Source organism: Schistocerca gregaria, chromosome 10, assembly GCF_023897955.1.
Source record: "Schistocerca gregaria isolate iqSchGreg1 chromosome 10, iqSchGreg1.2, whole genome shotgun sequence".
Lineage (NCBI taxonomy): Eukaryota > Metazoa > Arthropoda > Insecta > Orthoptera > Acrididae > Schistocerca > Schistocerca gregaria.
In genome coordinates, this window is record NC_064929.1 from 87,686,790 (window position 1) to 87,701,651 (window position 14,862).

The following is a 14,862-nucleotide window of genomic DNA, read 5'->3' on the forward strand; positions in this document are numbered from 1 at the left end:
ATCAACTAATACGAACTTATTTCCAGGCATGGCTCGGCTTATTCTGCTTGTCATTCTTGCCGAAAAATTAATCTCATTAATTCAACAGATTTTAAAAAGCCACGCACTTCAACATTTCATTATCATCTATACCAGGGATTCCCAAAGTGGTAGATATCGACCTAAAGGGGTCGATATCGGTTTCTTAGGTGTCGACATAAACGAAAACTGATTTTGGGGGGCGACGGGATCTAAAAATCGACCCCTATTATTTAATACAAGTTCATATTTAAAACTTTCAAGATAGGTAGGTACTGTATTGTTTATGTTGTGTTACGTGTACTAAGAATAATTAATATTTTTGTAGTAAATAGCGTTGTTGTAGTAATGTAAAGTCTCAAGATCGTACAAGATGAAGAACTCGGCAAGTCTGCGTGCACAAGTTTGTGCAAGATAATAAGTTCGAGCGTCTGTCTTTTTATTTTGTTAAATTTTGATGAGAAAATGAAGTCAACTTTACTCTCTTAACCAAGTGCAAAGTTTTCCAATTGGTACCTTAGTACTTAGGTATTTTGTATCAATAGGAAAAAACTAAAGATAGACCCCTTATTCATAATAGTCTGCTAACTTAAAGCATTCCTAATGCTCACTCTTATCTTCTTCTATTGACCTACGTCAGAATGAAAAATAACACTCCGTAGCAGCTGTTTTAAGTTAGCGGACCATTATGAATAAGGGGGTGGATCTTAAAAGTAGGTAATTTGGCCATGGGGGTCTGAGGTAATAGTTCGTTTTGGAAAAGGGGTCACTTGTCCAAAATAGTTTGGGGATCCCTGATGTATACCATTATTTTATTATATTATAATGTGTGTGTGTGTTTGTGTGTAGTGAGTGAAGTGTTATGAAACAATGCGTGTAAAGTGTGTGCAGTGACTGATAGTGAGGTGTGAATGAACAGTGTGGCATTACATTATTTCAAAAGTTATTTGGAAAAAGTATTATATATCAAGAGTAAATCTAATAATTGTCTCTAACTAGAAGTCTGTACATGTATGTGTATACGATTTAGCTTATTTTAAATGGTTCTAAATTCGAATGCTTTGAAATGTCCTATGTCCTTGTAAAAGGAGATCTATGGATGAATAGAGCTGCTGCTGCTACTCCTACTACTACCTCACTTCTCTGGATGTTCTGGAAAACTACTGAAGATACACGTCTGGGACATGATTTATTAGATTCAACAGACCAATAACAACAAAATAAATGGATATCGGGCTTTACTTTAACCTCGTACAGTTTTGCGATGGCTTCATACTAGTTGCTAAATTTCAGGCAAAATCTTTCATTAGCCGTAACACTGTAACTACACATTTGCGGTCCTATGTTTATATGAACTTTTTTCTTTACTTTTACTTGTTGAATAAAATTCTAAAATATTTGTATATCTCCATTAAACACCTTGTGTAAAAAATAATATTATAGTGTGACTGACCACATTGTCGGGTCAAATCTTCGGGAATACATTCCTTTTGTCCGTGTAAACTAGGCTTTACCCGGCCCGTGTTCGTACCGACTCGGTAGTTCCGCATTCCTCAAATCTGTTATTCTCAGAGGAGCATTTCGTCAGTGACACGTTTTGTCTGCAGCATTCGCAACGATCCAGCGAGCCAAATTCTGTTTTACAACTGCTCGTTGTACAGTACTGGTCGTATGAGAACCCATTAACAGTAATTTATTACATTTTTTTCGTTGTTCACGGCAGTCGTAATGAAGCGGAGAGAAGAAGACCCAGCAAACGAAGGAAAATGTTATTAATGTCGACAATTATATTCAGACAGAGAACGATCCACTACTAACCTTACAAGAAATAAAAATTGCTAGCGGAACCTCGATCTGAAGGGTGTTGCAAAAAGGTACGGCCAACTTTCAGGAAACATTTCTCACACACAAATAAATAAAAGATGTTATGTGGACATGAGTCCGGAAACGCTTAATTTCCATGTTAGAGGTCATTTTAGTTTCGTGAGTAAGCACTGTACTTCCTCGATTCACCGCCAGTTGGCCCAATTGAAGGAAGATTATGTTGACTTCGGTGCTTGTGTTGACGTGAGACTCATTGCTCTCCAGTACTAGCATCAAGCACATCAGTACGTAGCATCGACAGGTTAGTGTTCATCACGAACGTGGTTTTGCAGTCAGTGCAATGTTTACAAATGCGGAGTTGGCAGATGCCCATTTGATGTACGGATTAGCACGGGGCAATAGCCGTGGCGCGGTACGTTTGTATCGAGTCAGATTTCCAGAACGAAGGTGTCCCGACAAGGAGATGTCCGAAGCAATTGATCGGCGTCTTAGGGAGCACAGAACATTCCAGCCGATGACTCGCGACTGGGGAAGACCTAGAATGACGAGGACACCTGCAACGGACAAGGCAATTCTTCGTGCAGTTGACGATAACCCTAATGTCAGCGTCAGAGAAGTTGCTGCTGTACAAGGTAACGTTGACCACGTCACTGTATGGAGAGTGCTACGGGAGAACCAGTTGTTTCCGTACCGTGTACAGCGTGTGAAGGCACTATCAGCAGCTGATTGGCCTCCACGGGAACACTTCTGCGAATGGTTCATCCGACAATGTGTCAATCCTCATTTCAGTGCAAATATTCTCTTTACGGATGAGGCTTCATTCCAACGTGATCAAATTGTAAATTTTCACAATCAACATGTGTGGGCTGACGAGACTGCGCACGCAATTGTGCAATGACGTCACCAACACAGATTTGCTGTGAACGTTTGGGCAGGCATTGTTGGTGATGTCTCGATTGGGCCCCATGTTCTTCCACCTACGCTCAATAGAGAACGTATGACACAACATGTGGTTCGTGCACAATGGAGCTCCTGCACATTTCAGTCGCAGTGTTCGTACGCTCCTCAACAACAGATTCGGTGACCAATTGATTGGTAGAGGCGGACCAATTCCGTGGCCTCCACGCTCTCCTGACCTCAACCTTCTTGACTTTCATTTATGGGGGCACTTGAAAGCTCTTGTTTATGCAACCCCTATACCAAATGTAGAGACTCTTCGTGCTCGTATTGTGGAAGGCTGTGATACAATACGCCATTCTCCAGGGCTGCATCAGCGCATCAGGGATTTCGTGCGACGGAGGGTGGATGCATGTATCCTCGCTAACGGAGGACATTTTGAACATTCCCTGTAACAAAGTGTTTGAAGTTACGCTGATACGTTCTGTTGCTGTGTGTTTCCATTCCATGATTAATGTGATTTGAAGAGAAGTAATAAAATGAGCTCTAACATGGAAAGTAAGCGTTTCCGGACACATGTCCACATAACATATTTTCTTTCTTTGTATGTGAGGAATGTTTCCTGAAAGTTTGGCCGTACCTTTTTGTAACACTCTGTATATATGACACTTTATTTTAATCAGGGGTTGCAACATCCAACACATCTTTCACCCTACCATATCCGTCGTTTCGGTCCAACAACGTAAAAGAGCTCAGGAAAGCGATAGCGTGTGTTGTATAGTCTGATATCTCGTCTATAAAAGTCGCGGCAGGGAAACCTCCGAGACTTTGTGGCAGTACTTGTGAATATGGTACGGAAATAAATAACTTACTGTTAGTCATGAAAGGGGCGGTCAAAGATCTGCCGCCTATTTCTACTGTGCAAGATTCAGGTTCCCTAGAACTCTTACATTATCTGGAACCCAATTACGCAATTCAATCGTGGTATTTCCAGTTTACGTCCGACATGCCATTTTATCTCACGCGGAGAACTGCCAGCGGTGCTGCCGGCTTTTTGAACTATGTGCACGGTGGTGTAGGGTAAGGTGGCAGGCATTACTAACTGCAGCCACTCACCCTGGCGGGTCCCTGTTTGTGAGTAATTGACGAAAAAAGTCGGAGTTTTGTGCGACGCGCAATACCGTTTTGTTTGGTTTAATAGATTACAGTTTTATATGCAAGACGTTACGAGTTCAATTCCGATTACAGGCACAATTTTTTATATTAAAATTTTTATCGAAATTACTTCCATTATTATTTTTTCAGTTAACTGATTTAAATGCAGATTTTTAGTTCTATTTCTTTGTCACGTAATTCTAATCATAATATTAACTTCTTCATTTGCTGATAACTTTCTTCCTCTCATTCTTTCTCCACTAGAAATCTTTGTTCATGTGTTTTAATTTATTTTTATCCAGTAATTTTGATTTGATTTCTTTTATCATCCTCGTTTTTTCCTTGCACACTATTGCGTTCATTATATCTATTTCTCATTTTACTTGAATTTCGTTCTACTTATAAGCCCGTCGTTCACTCAAATTTTCACCTGTCTGATTTTGTCGACAGTAACAGCTTATGTTTTAAATGTTTGTATGACGATTACCGTGCAAAAAAATGCACATGAGGCAAGAAAAATACATTTTTGACACCATCGCACAAGTATAAATAGACTATTTCGTCTTTTCTTTGTAACTGATAAATCGGAAATTGGAAATAATTGAATATTGTAATACATAAATATAAGTAAATCCATACTCACAGAAATTCCGATTGGAAAATGAACGATATAAAGAAAAATGAAACAAATGGAAAAGTTCATAAGGTGATTTAAATGATGTGACAAAGGAATGGTAATAAAAATTACATTTAAACTAATTAAATGAATAAAAATAAAGATCGAAGTAATTTCGACGAAGATGTGAAAATGAAAAAAAAAAAAAAAGATTTGTACATTTGACAAGGTTGGAACCCATAACCCTGTATGTGAAGGTGTCATCCTTTATGCGACACAACGAAACTGCGACAAACAACTTTTAAATTACAAGAAAAAAAGTCCAGTAAATGTGTGCTCAATGCACTCCGTAAGAGCTTGTTCACCTTTGCCACTTTGAAACACAACTCTTCTAATGATGAAGTGCTCGTAACTTTAAACGTATCCATTTTAGAGCACATGTTTGCTGGACAATTCTTCTTATTTTGTTCCATACTATCCCCATAATATGGAAAGCAGAGAACCTGCAGTAGAAGAGATGTGTTTCACACTTTCGAAGATGAAAAATTGCTCGTAGCTGTTAAGGTACGCTTTTTCGACCCTACGTTTACTGAGACTTCTTTGCTTCTAGTATCGTGTACTTTGAACTGTATCCGTATACGCTATTGACTGCGATGCACGCTGTACACAGTGATGCAGGTTAAGGTGCCAGGATCACACACGGCAGCCATTCACCCTGGCGGACTCTCGTTTGCGTGTAATTTAAAAAAATCGAAATTTCGTGTGACTATCAATATCATTTAAAAGTTGTTTGTCGCAGTTTCGTTGTGTCGCATAAAGGATAAGATGACACCTTCACATACAGGGTTATGGGTTCCAACCTTGTCAAATGTACAAATCTTTTTTTTTCATTTTCACATCTTCGTCGAAATTACTTCGATCTTTATTTTTATTCATTTAATTAGCTTAAATGTAATTTTTATTACCATTCCTTTGTCACATCATTTAAATCACCTTATGAACTTTTCCATTTGTTCATTTTTCTTTATATCGTTCATTTTCCAATCGGAATTTCTGTGAGTATGAATTTACTTATATTTATGTATTACATTATTCAATTATTTCCTATTTCCGACCTATCAGTTACAAAGAAAAGACGAAATAGTCTATTTATACTTGTGCGGTGGTGTCAAAAATGTATTTTTCTTGCCTCATGTGCATTTTTTTGCACGGTAATTGTCATACAAACATTTAAAACATAAGCTGTTACTGTCGACAAAATCAGACAGGTGAAAATTTGAGTGAACGACGGGCTTATAAGTAGAACGAAATTCAAGTAAAATGAGAAATAGATATAATGAACGCATACTACCAGTTCCACAAATATGGAAAGCGAAGAACTTGCAGTAGAAGAGATTTGTTCCCTAGTATCGAAGATGAAATATTCCAAGTGGGCTAGAAAATCCTCTTCAGACTTCTTCTTTTTTTTTTTTTTTTTTTTTAAATGACACCATGGAAACACGATAGCGGAAAACGGTTTTCGAAATTCGCAAAGATGTGTGGCATGTAGACGTTGTGAATATGATGTCAGCCCGCGATGTCATTTCGCGGCGCGACTGTTCCCGCGCCGAACTCAACAGCAGAGAATCCTCGACGTTGGCTACTCGTGCTACGTTGCGATGTGAACCGAGGTTTACACGCGTTTGCAGGTGTTCTCAGTGCCACAACGTCACGTACACAGTTGCGGTTACAAAACAGGGTGAAACAGCACAGCGTTCCAAATCTCGCATTCAGTAAACCTGATGAACTGCTGACAGTTGAGTGCAGCGAACAAAGGAGAAATGTGGGGGCCACGCTCGCTTCTTTGTTTAGCCGCGCCCTGTTTGGAGCGTGGCGGCGTACTAAGACTTCCAGTTTAACGCCTTCGCTGACGCGAAGCTATAATTACCTGGCTCCTACACTAGACTAGACCAGACCAGCAGTTGAGGCTCCGCTGCGCAACTGGCGGGGAAAGACAGCAGCTGTTGGGCTCGTAGCGGTTCTAGGCGCTGCAGTCTGCGACCGCTACGGTCACATAATGTAGCGATGAGACGACAAAGGTAAAATTAAAGAGATGCGAACTGACCCAGAGGCTTAACAGCGCTCATTCATCCCGCTGACAGTTTGTGACTGGAACACACCATAAGGTGGCGTGTGGAGTGTAGAAGCAGCTATAAGCTAGCACTTTTGGTGCCGATTCACAAAGCGATTTTTCTAGCTTGCTACAATGACTTTCTTTATGTTGCCAAATGTTCAACTGAGCTAATACATCATCATCATCTCTTATTGATCAGTCTCGGTATTGTAATTTATTGTACGTGGATTGCTCAGAATGTAATGCACCGCATTTCTTTTTCTTCAACAATTCTTAATTGAACATAATGAGAATTACACTCGCGAAAGAATGGTGTTTTATCTACACACCGTATTTTTGCACGTAATTTCCATACCGTTCCACGGCTTTCCTCCAGCGCGAAACGAGGGCGTGTATGCCCTGTCTGTACCAATCCTTGTCCTTGCGGCGGAACCACTGCTCGACTGTGTGAATCACCTCCCCATCGTCCTCAAAATGTCTTCCACGAATGGCATCCTTTAATGGCCTAAACATGTGGGGCTAGGTCACGTGACACAGCCATGAATGGTATCCCAGACCGCTCCACTGAACCGCCTTTTGATGATGACGTCACCCTCCGTGCCCAGCAACTAACTGTACTTCTGTCGACACCAGATGATCCATAGACTTTGCGCAATCGTTTGTGAGGCATTCAATGATGGCACGTCGCTTGTAACGAACATCACCTACAGACGGCATTTTGAAACTGTGCTGCAGCTGTGCCGTATGTCAGAAGTGACAGAAACTTGGCACCCTCACTCAGGACACTTCAGATAACACACACGTAACGTTTCGCATTCGTAGCATGAAAAAAAAGAAAGGGACGCGGTGCATTACTTTCTGGGTGTCCTTCGTAGCTTGTTATCCGGGCTTTATCTGTGACTGCAGACTGTTACCGAAAATACGAGCATAAGGAACAGGTTCCCAGACGTTTGTGAGTAGCTCGAATATTTCAGAGCCCCATATATTGTGCTCGACGGCAGATGTTGATCAGAGACACGAGTGTCCCAGGGAAGTGTGTGACAGCTCTGTATTCACAAATGGTCTGGCAGACAGGATGAGCAGCAATCTGCGGTTGCTTGCTGATGTACGGGAAGGTCCGATCGGCCTTTTACATTTTAACTTACGCAACTGACATTCTGTCTTCTAATTTGCCAAACATTAGATTTGTCAAACACGAAATAGCCAATATCGTTTAAAAAATCTTTGCTTTCATTTTCTGTCACTGCTGTGGTGGACGCTGCCATCAGAAAGATCGACGGCTTACGGTGGGCGGCAGTCGGTTCGTGCTGGGCAAACGCACGACGACAGAGTATCTGCAATTCCACAGAATCCGTGCGCAGTGGGTTTCAGCAGCCTGACAGGGGACCTGAATGTGAATAGAATGTGACTAGCAAATATAAGCATGCGAAAACGATTTTTGCAGTAGTCAGTGCAATTCACAGCTAAGCAGCGACCCATATTTACGATAGATTCTTTAATACATTTCATTAGAAATCGGCCGTTGTGGCCGAACGGTTCTAGGCGCTTCAGTCCGGAACCGCGCTGCTTCTACGGTCGCAGACGGCCGGGGTGGCCGAGCGGTTCTAGGCGCTACAGTCTGGAACCGCGCGATCGCTACGGTCGCAGGTTCGAATCCTGCCTCGGGCATGGATGTGTATGATGCCCTTAGGTTAGTTAGGTTTAAGTAGTTCTAAGTTCTAGGGGACTGATGACCTCAGATGTTAAGTCCCATAGTGCTTAGAGCCATTTGAACCATTTGCATTCGCATCGGGACTCGGGTGTAAACAAATCTCAGTATGGTATACTTTGAGGAAAACATGGCGGACAGTAGAGCTCAGGTTTAGGTGTTGGCGCTGGCGCCATGGTATAGGAAGCACGACTTCGGTCCAGAGCTGCTGGCGACTGAGGCATTGTATCGTGGTGACATATTTTCAGCAGTGCATAGTTCCTTCACACATGACATGTCTCTCCATTAACTATCTGCGTATTCCAGAATGAAATTTTCACTTTGCAGCGGAGTGTGCGCTAGTATGAATCTTCCTGGCAGATTAAAACTGTGTGCCCGACCGAGACTCGAACCTGGGACCTTTCTTTGCCTTTCGCGGGCAAGTGCTTTACCATCTGAGCTACCGAAGCACGACTCATATCAGCGCACACTCCGCTGCAGAGTGAAAATTTCATTCTGGAAACATCCCCCAGGCTGTGGCTAAGCCATGTCTCCGCAATATCCTTTCTTTCAGGAGTGCTAGTTCTGCAAAGTTCGCAGGAGAGCTTCTGTAAAGTTTGGAAGGTAGGAGACGAGATACTGGCAGAAGTAAAGCTGTGAGGACGGGGCGTGAGTCGTGCTTCGGTAGCTCAGATGGTAGAGCACCTGCCCGCGATAGGAAAAGGTCCCGAGTTCGAGTCTCGGTCCGGCACACGGTTATAATCTGCCACGAAGTCTCATATCTGCGTATTCTTCACCGTACCTCTCCCCGACAGAACATGTGTGGACGTTAATATCGTCCCAGGATCCGGTTATAACAGATGTTGGCCAGCGTGCATCAGCAGAGTATGCGACGGCCTAATGACACCCTCCCCGCATTATCAGTGCAAGAGTGGGTGCAACGTCACTTTCTTGCAAATTTGACTCAGTTTTGCGATCACTGAAATAGCATCTCTCAACACGAAAGGCTTCATTCCGTTTCTCCCTCCGCTTCTGGATGTTTCATCTCGTGGTTAGACAGTGTATACGGCCTTACCGCCACATATTTTTGCTGTACGATTTGATTCCTTCATTACGCCGTATCTCGGTACTAATCAACTACAATTATGTCTTTGTGGGAAGTAGGAAAAGTGACTTTTCCTGCTATGACGAATTTCGAATCGTACTCCCTACAGTTCAGAACTAGTGCTGTTAGTAATACATATGGTGTACCAAAAAGAATCATCCCATTTTAAAAAAAAATCATATCTATTGCGCTCCGAATTATTCTTTTGTTTCCTTTATTCGCAGTAGGTATTAAAATCCATGGAGAAGAAATAAAAACTTTGAGGTTTGCCGATGACATTCTAATTCTGTCAGAGACAGCAAAGGACTTGGAAGAGCAGTTGAACGGAATGGACAGTGTCTTGAAAGGAGGATATAAGATGAACATCAACGAAAGCAAAACGAGGATAATGGAATGTAGTCGAATTAAGTCGGGTGATTCTTAGGGAATTAGATTAGGAAATGAAACACTTAAAGTAGTAAAGGAGTTTTGCTATTTAGGGAGCAAAATAACTGATGACGGTCGAAGTAGAGAGGATATAAAGTGTAGACTGGCAATGGCAAGGAAAGCGTTTCTGAAGAAGAGAAATTTGTTAACATCGAGTATTGATTTAAGTGTCAGGAAGTCGTTTCTGAAAGTGTTTGTATGGAGTGTAGCCGTGTTTGGATGTGAAACATGAACGATAAATATTTTTGACAAGATGCGAATAGAAGCTTTCGAAACGTGGTGCTACAGAAGAATGCTGAAGGTTAGATGGGTAGATCACATAACTAATAAGGAGGTACTGAATAGGATTGGGGAGAAGAGAAGTTTGTGGCACAACTTGACTAGAAGAAGGGACCGGTTGGTAGGACATGTTCTGAGGCATCAAGGGATCACCAATTTAGTATTGGAGGGCAGCGTGGAGGGTAAAAATCATAGAGGGAGACCAAGAGCTGAATACACCAAGCAGATTCAGAAGGATGTAGGTTGCAGTAGGTAGTGGGAGATGAAGAAGCTTGCGCAGGATAGAGTAGCATGGAGAGCTGTATCAAACCAGTCTCAGGACTGAAGACCACAACAACTGTGCTATTTGGCATATCAGCGTGAACAACGTACTGTTGGAGAGAGCAAATTCTCGAGTTTTACACAGTTCCAGCTAAGATACAGCAGTTCGTGTCCACTTCAGTTCTAGTAAAAATGGTGTCGGGACTACAGAAAGTGTTTACGTTCCACGTTTTGCGCAGTGTGGATCAGTAATGACTGTTCAGCGTGACTTTCGTACTAGGTATGGAGTGGACCCTCCTACAGGACAGATTATTAGACGACGGTACGAACAATTCCGAGAAACAGGTTGTTTGTGTAGAGGCAAATCGCCGGGACGTCCCCGAGTGCCTTGACACACGCGTCGAACGCATTCCCCATAGTTTGACGAGGAGTCCACAGAAACCCGTTTGTCATGCAGCTCGAAAGCTCAACATGCCCCGATGCTCGTCTGGCGTGTGTTGGGTCATCGTTTACACGTGAAACCGTACAAAATTTCTCTTTCTTCGTGAAGGCGACAAACGACAACATGCGGAGTTCTATAATTTCATTCTCGGCGAGATGCTGGATGACAGTTTTCTTCCACGTTTAGTATTTAGTGACGAGGCAACATTCCATTTAAATAGAAAGGTGAACTGTGATAATGTGAGAATATGACGTACCAGATAACGACATGGAGGTGTACAACATGAGGGACTCTCGAAAATGTAATGTGTTTCGTGCAGTTTCACAGGAGAAAGTGTACGGTCCATTTTTCTTTGGCTACAACACGGTTATAGGAAGAACATACAGGGTTTTTCAAAAATGACCAGTATATTTGAAACGGCAATAAAAACTAAACGAGCAGCGATAGAAATACACCATTTGTTGCAATATGCTTGGGACAACAGTACATTTTCAGGCGGACAAACTTTCGTAATTACAGTACTTACAATTTTCAACAACAGATGGCGCTGCAAAGTGATTTGAAAGATATAGAAGACAACGCAGTCTATGGGTGCGCCATTCTGTACGTCGTCTTTCTGCTGTAAGCGTGTGCTGTTCACAACGTGCAAGTGTGCTGTGGACAACATGGTTTATTCCTTAGAACAGAGGATTTTTCTGGTGTTTGAATTCCACCACCTAGAACACAGTGTTGTTGCAACAAGACGAAGTTTTCAACGGAGGTTTAATGTAACCAAAGGACCGAAAAGCGATACAATAAAGGATCTGTTTGAAAAATTTCAACGGACTGGGAACGTGACGGATGAACGTGCTGGAAAGGTAGGGCGACCATGTACGGCAACCCAGAGGGCAACGCGCAGCTAGTGAAGCAGGTGATCCAACAGCGGCCTCGGCTTTCCGTTCGCCGTGTTGCACCTGCGGTCCAAATGACGCCAACGTCCACGTATCGTCTCATGCGCCAGAGTTTACACCTCTATCGATACAAAATTTAAACGAGGCAACCCCTCAGCGCCGCTACCATTGCTGCACGAGAGACATTCGCTAACGATATAGTGCACAGGATTGATGACGGCGATATGCATGTGGGCAGCATTTGGTTTACTGACGAAGCTTATTTTTACCTGGACGGCTTCGTCAATAAACAAAACTGGCGCATATGGGGAACTGAAAAGCCCCATGTTGCAGTCCCATCGTCCCTGCATCCTAAAAAAGTACTGGTCTGGGCCGCCATTTCTTCCAAAGGAATCATTGGCCCTTTTTCAGATCCGAAACGATTACTGCATCACGCTATCTGGACATTCTTCGTGAATTTGTGGCGGTACAAACTGCCTTAGACGACACTGCGAACACCTCGTGGTTTATGCAAGATGGTGCCCGGCCACATCGCACGGCCGACGTCTTTAATTTCCTGAATGAATATTTCGATGATCGTGTGATTGCTTTGGGCTATCCGAAACATACAGGAGGCGGCGTGGATTGGCCTCCCTATTCGCCAGACATGAACCCCTGTGACTTCTTTCTGTGGGGACACTTGAAAGGCCAGGTGTACCGCCAGAATCCAGAAACAATTGAACAGCTGAAGCAGTACATCTCATCTGCATGTGAAGCCATTCCGCCAGACACGTTGTCAAAGGTTTCGGGTAATTTCACTCAGAGACTACGCCATATTATTGCTACGCATGGTGGATATGTGGAAAATATCGTACTATAGAGCTTCCCAGACCGCAGCGCCATCTGTTGTTGACAATTGTAACTACTGTAATTTCGAAAGTTTGTCTGCCTGAAAATGTACTGTTGTCCCAAGCATATTGCAACAAACGGTGTATTTCTATCGCTGCTCGTTTAGTTTGTATTGCCGTTTCAAATATACCGGTCATTTTTGAAACACCCTGTATCTCGATACGCTTGAGAATTTTCTTTTCCGACAGTTCAAGACTAATTCGAACGACTGCATTTACCAACAGGATAGGGCAGAAAAAAATGGCATCTGGAAGTGCGGGAATTTTTAAATCAAAGGATTACGGAATATGGGTCGGTCGCACTGGACCAAATGATTCAGCCTGACATTACTGGCCTCCAAGGTCACCGGACCTGACTGTGTGTGATTATTTCGTGTGGGGGAGTATAAATGTCCTGTGTTTGTGCCTCCGTTACCAACAATACTGAATGAACTGAGACATCGCATAACAGCAGCTGTGGAAGCTGTAACTCGAGACGTAATCGCTGCAGAGTGGTAAAAATTGGAATACCGCATTGAGATACGCCATGCATCTCATGGGTGTCATATTTATCACCTGTGAAAAAGGTTCATCAAAAAACCAGTCTATGTTTATTAGTTTGAGAAATATAGACGTGTTAAATAGGATAATTCTATTTGATAAATGTGTGAATAACTGTAATATTAAACTTTCGATGTTAGCACAAATGGAAACAACGGCGCCATAGCAGTGACACGTGACTATGGTTTGGTGTTCGCAACATGCTGCATACGCTTTTGGCGCTCCAAAGATTTTCCTACCACCACGTAGTCCGTTGGAGATAGGTAGTTGCAGAGTGTAATAATATCTTTGGTCCTGGCACCAACCAAAAGAAAATTCTGAAATCGATAGTGGGAAGTTATGTTACATTAATCCGTCATAGATTCCGTTACTTAACTGGCAGTCAGTATAACGCATAATTTGTATAAGGCTTGTAACTAAATACGCCGTTAACGATTGTTTTGAAATATGTCGTGGCAGTTAACCAAAGACACAAAATTTCCATGTCTGTTTGGTGCCACGATCCGTATTTTAAATGGTGTACTAGCAACAATTTCGCATGAAAAGTGAAACCAAGTCAGTCGAAAATGCACGCTTTGCAGAATATGTCAGTGTCACTGCGTTCTGCAGTGGGTAGAATGACTACAATGCAGAGATTCTTACTGCAGTCATTTCTTGTTATGCCATTGTTGAATTTCGAGTGTTGTATGCCGGAATGTTTCTTCAAAACATACTTGAAGATATCAATGTGTATAACTTCAGCGTTGTTGATACGAACGGTAAGTAAGCGATACTATTTTACTTTATTTGTGACCTTTTTGTGAAAGTAATGTATGTAAAATATTACTCACAACGTTGTGCAATTTTTGAAATACGGGCCACGGATGGCAGCATCATTACGTATCCGTTTCAATAAAATTTGACTCCGTCCCTGGGTTGTACCGATATAATAAACTGAAACAGCGATAATGTGACGAAATAAATTATCGTCGGTTTTGGAATATTGGTGTGCCAGGAACACGAATTAGTAGTTTTATTTTGTCGATGGGAAATTGGCGTGAGACGAAAGATAACAAATTTCGTTTACCATGTAATTCACCCGAGTAGTTGGATCATGAAACAGTTTTGACGCTTCGTTTTTAGTAAGTAGAATCTTTGTTAATATTTAAGTATCTGATTACTGCGACTGCCGTGACGTGTAGTTTATCAAAGACTAACAAAACCAGTTTGGCTCTTTTTGGCACCAACGTGCATATCGACAAAAGTATTTTCAAAATTTACCTTCAAGCGTAAGACAGGGAGGAAGGTGTTCCTGAGATTCAAAAATCAATTAGAAACGAAAGCATGCCTCATTTGGACCTACTATAAATTAGTTGGATCCTGTGTATTAAAATGCTTGTTAGTCCTATAGTAAATAGGCATCTATTTCTTCGGGACATTGGTAACGGTTTGTCTTCAGATAGTATTAACATATTGCAATGTAGGTCTTTTCCTCCGGGACTTTGACAAAGATTTGTTTTCAGAACGTATTACCATATTGAAGCATACAGGTATTTCTACGAGTAACAGAGAAGTCTTAGCATACTCTCATTTGAATTTTGAGTGGTAGTCATTTAAATAGTACCATTATGGTACCATTTCGAAACACGTAGCGACCTTTCTGTTAATGATGTTTTCACAAACATTTAAAGTATACACGGCTTACAGCTTGAGCTCTTAACGTTGTTTCGCCACCGTTTGCCT

At 42.0% G+C, this 14,862-nt stretch overlaps 1 protein-coding gene and 1 long non-coding RNA gene across 4 annotated transcripts in view; one reads left to right on the forward strand and one right to left on the reverse strand.

The window, feature by feature from the left end:
- LOC126293706 (tyrosine-protein kinase Fer) overlaps window positions 1–14,862 on the reverse strand; it is a 539,925-nt gene that overhangs the window by 450,286 nt on the left and 74,777 nt on the right. The window lies entirely within an intron of this gene.
- The window catches only part of LOC126293716 (uncharacterized), a 77,242-nt gene continuing 76,126 nt past the window's right edge, over window positions 13,747–14,862 (forward strand). Inside the window, exon 1 of the long non-coding RNA XR_007552352.1 lies at window positions 13,747–13,898. This is a non-coding gene — a long non-coding RNA (uncharacterized LOC126293716). The remainder of the gene's footprint in view (window positions 13,899–14,862) is intronic.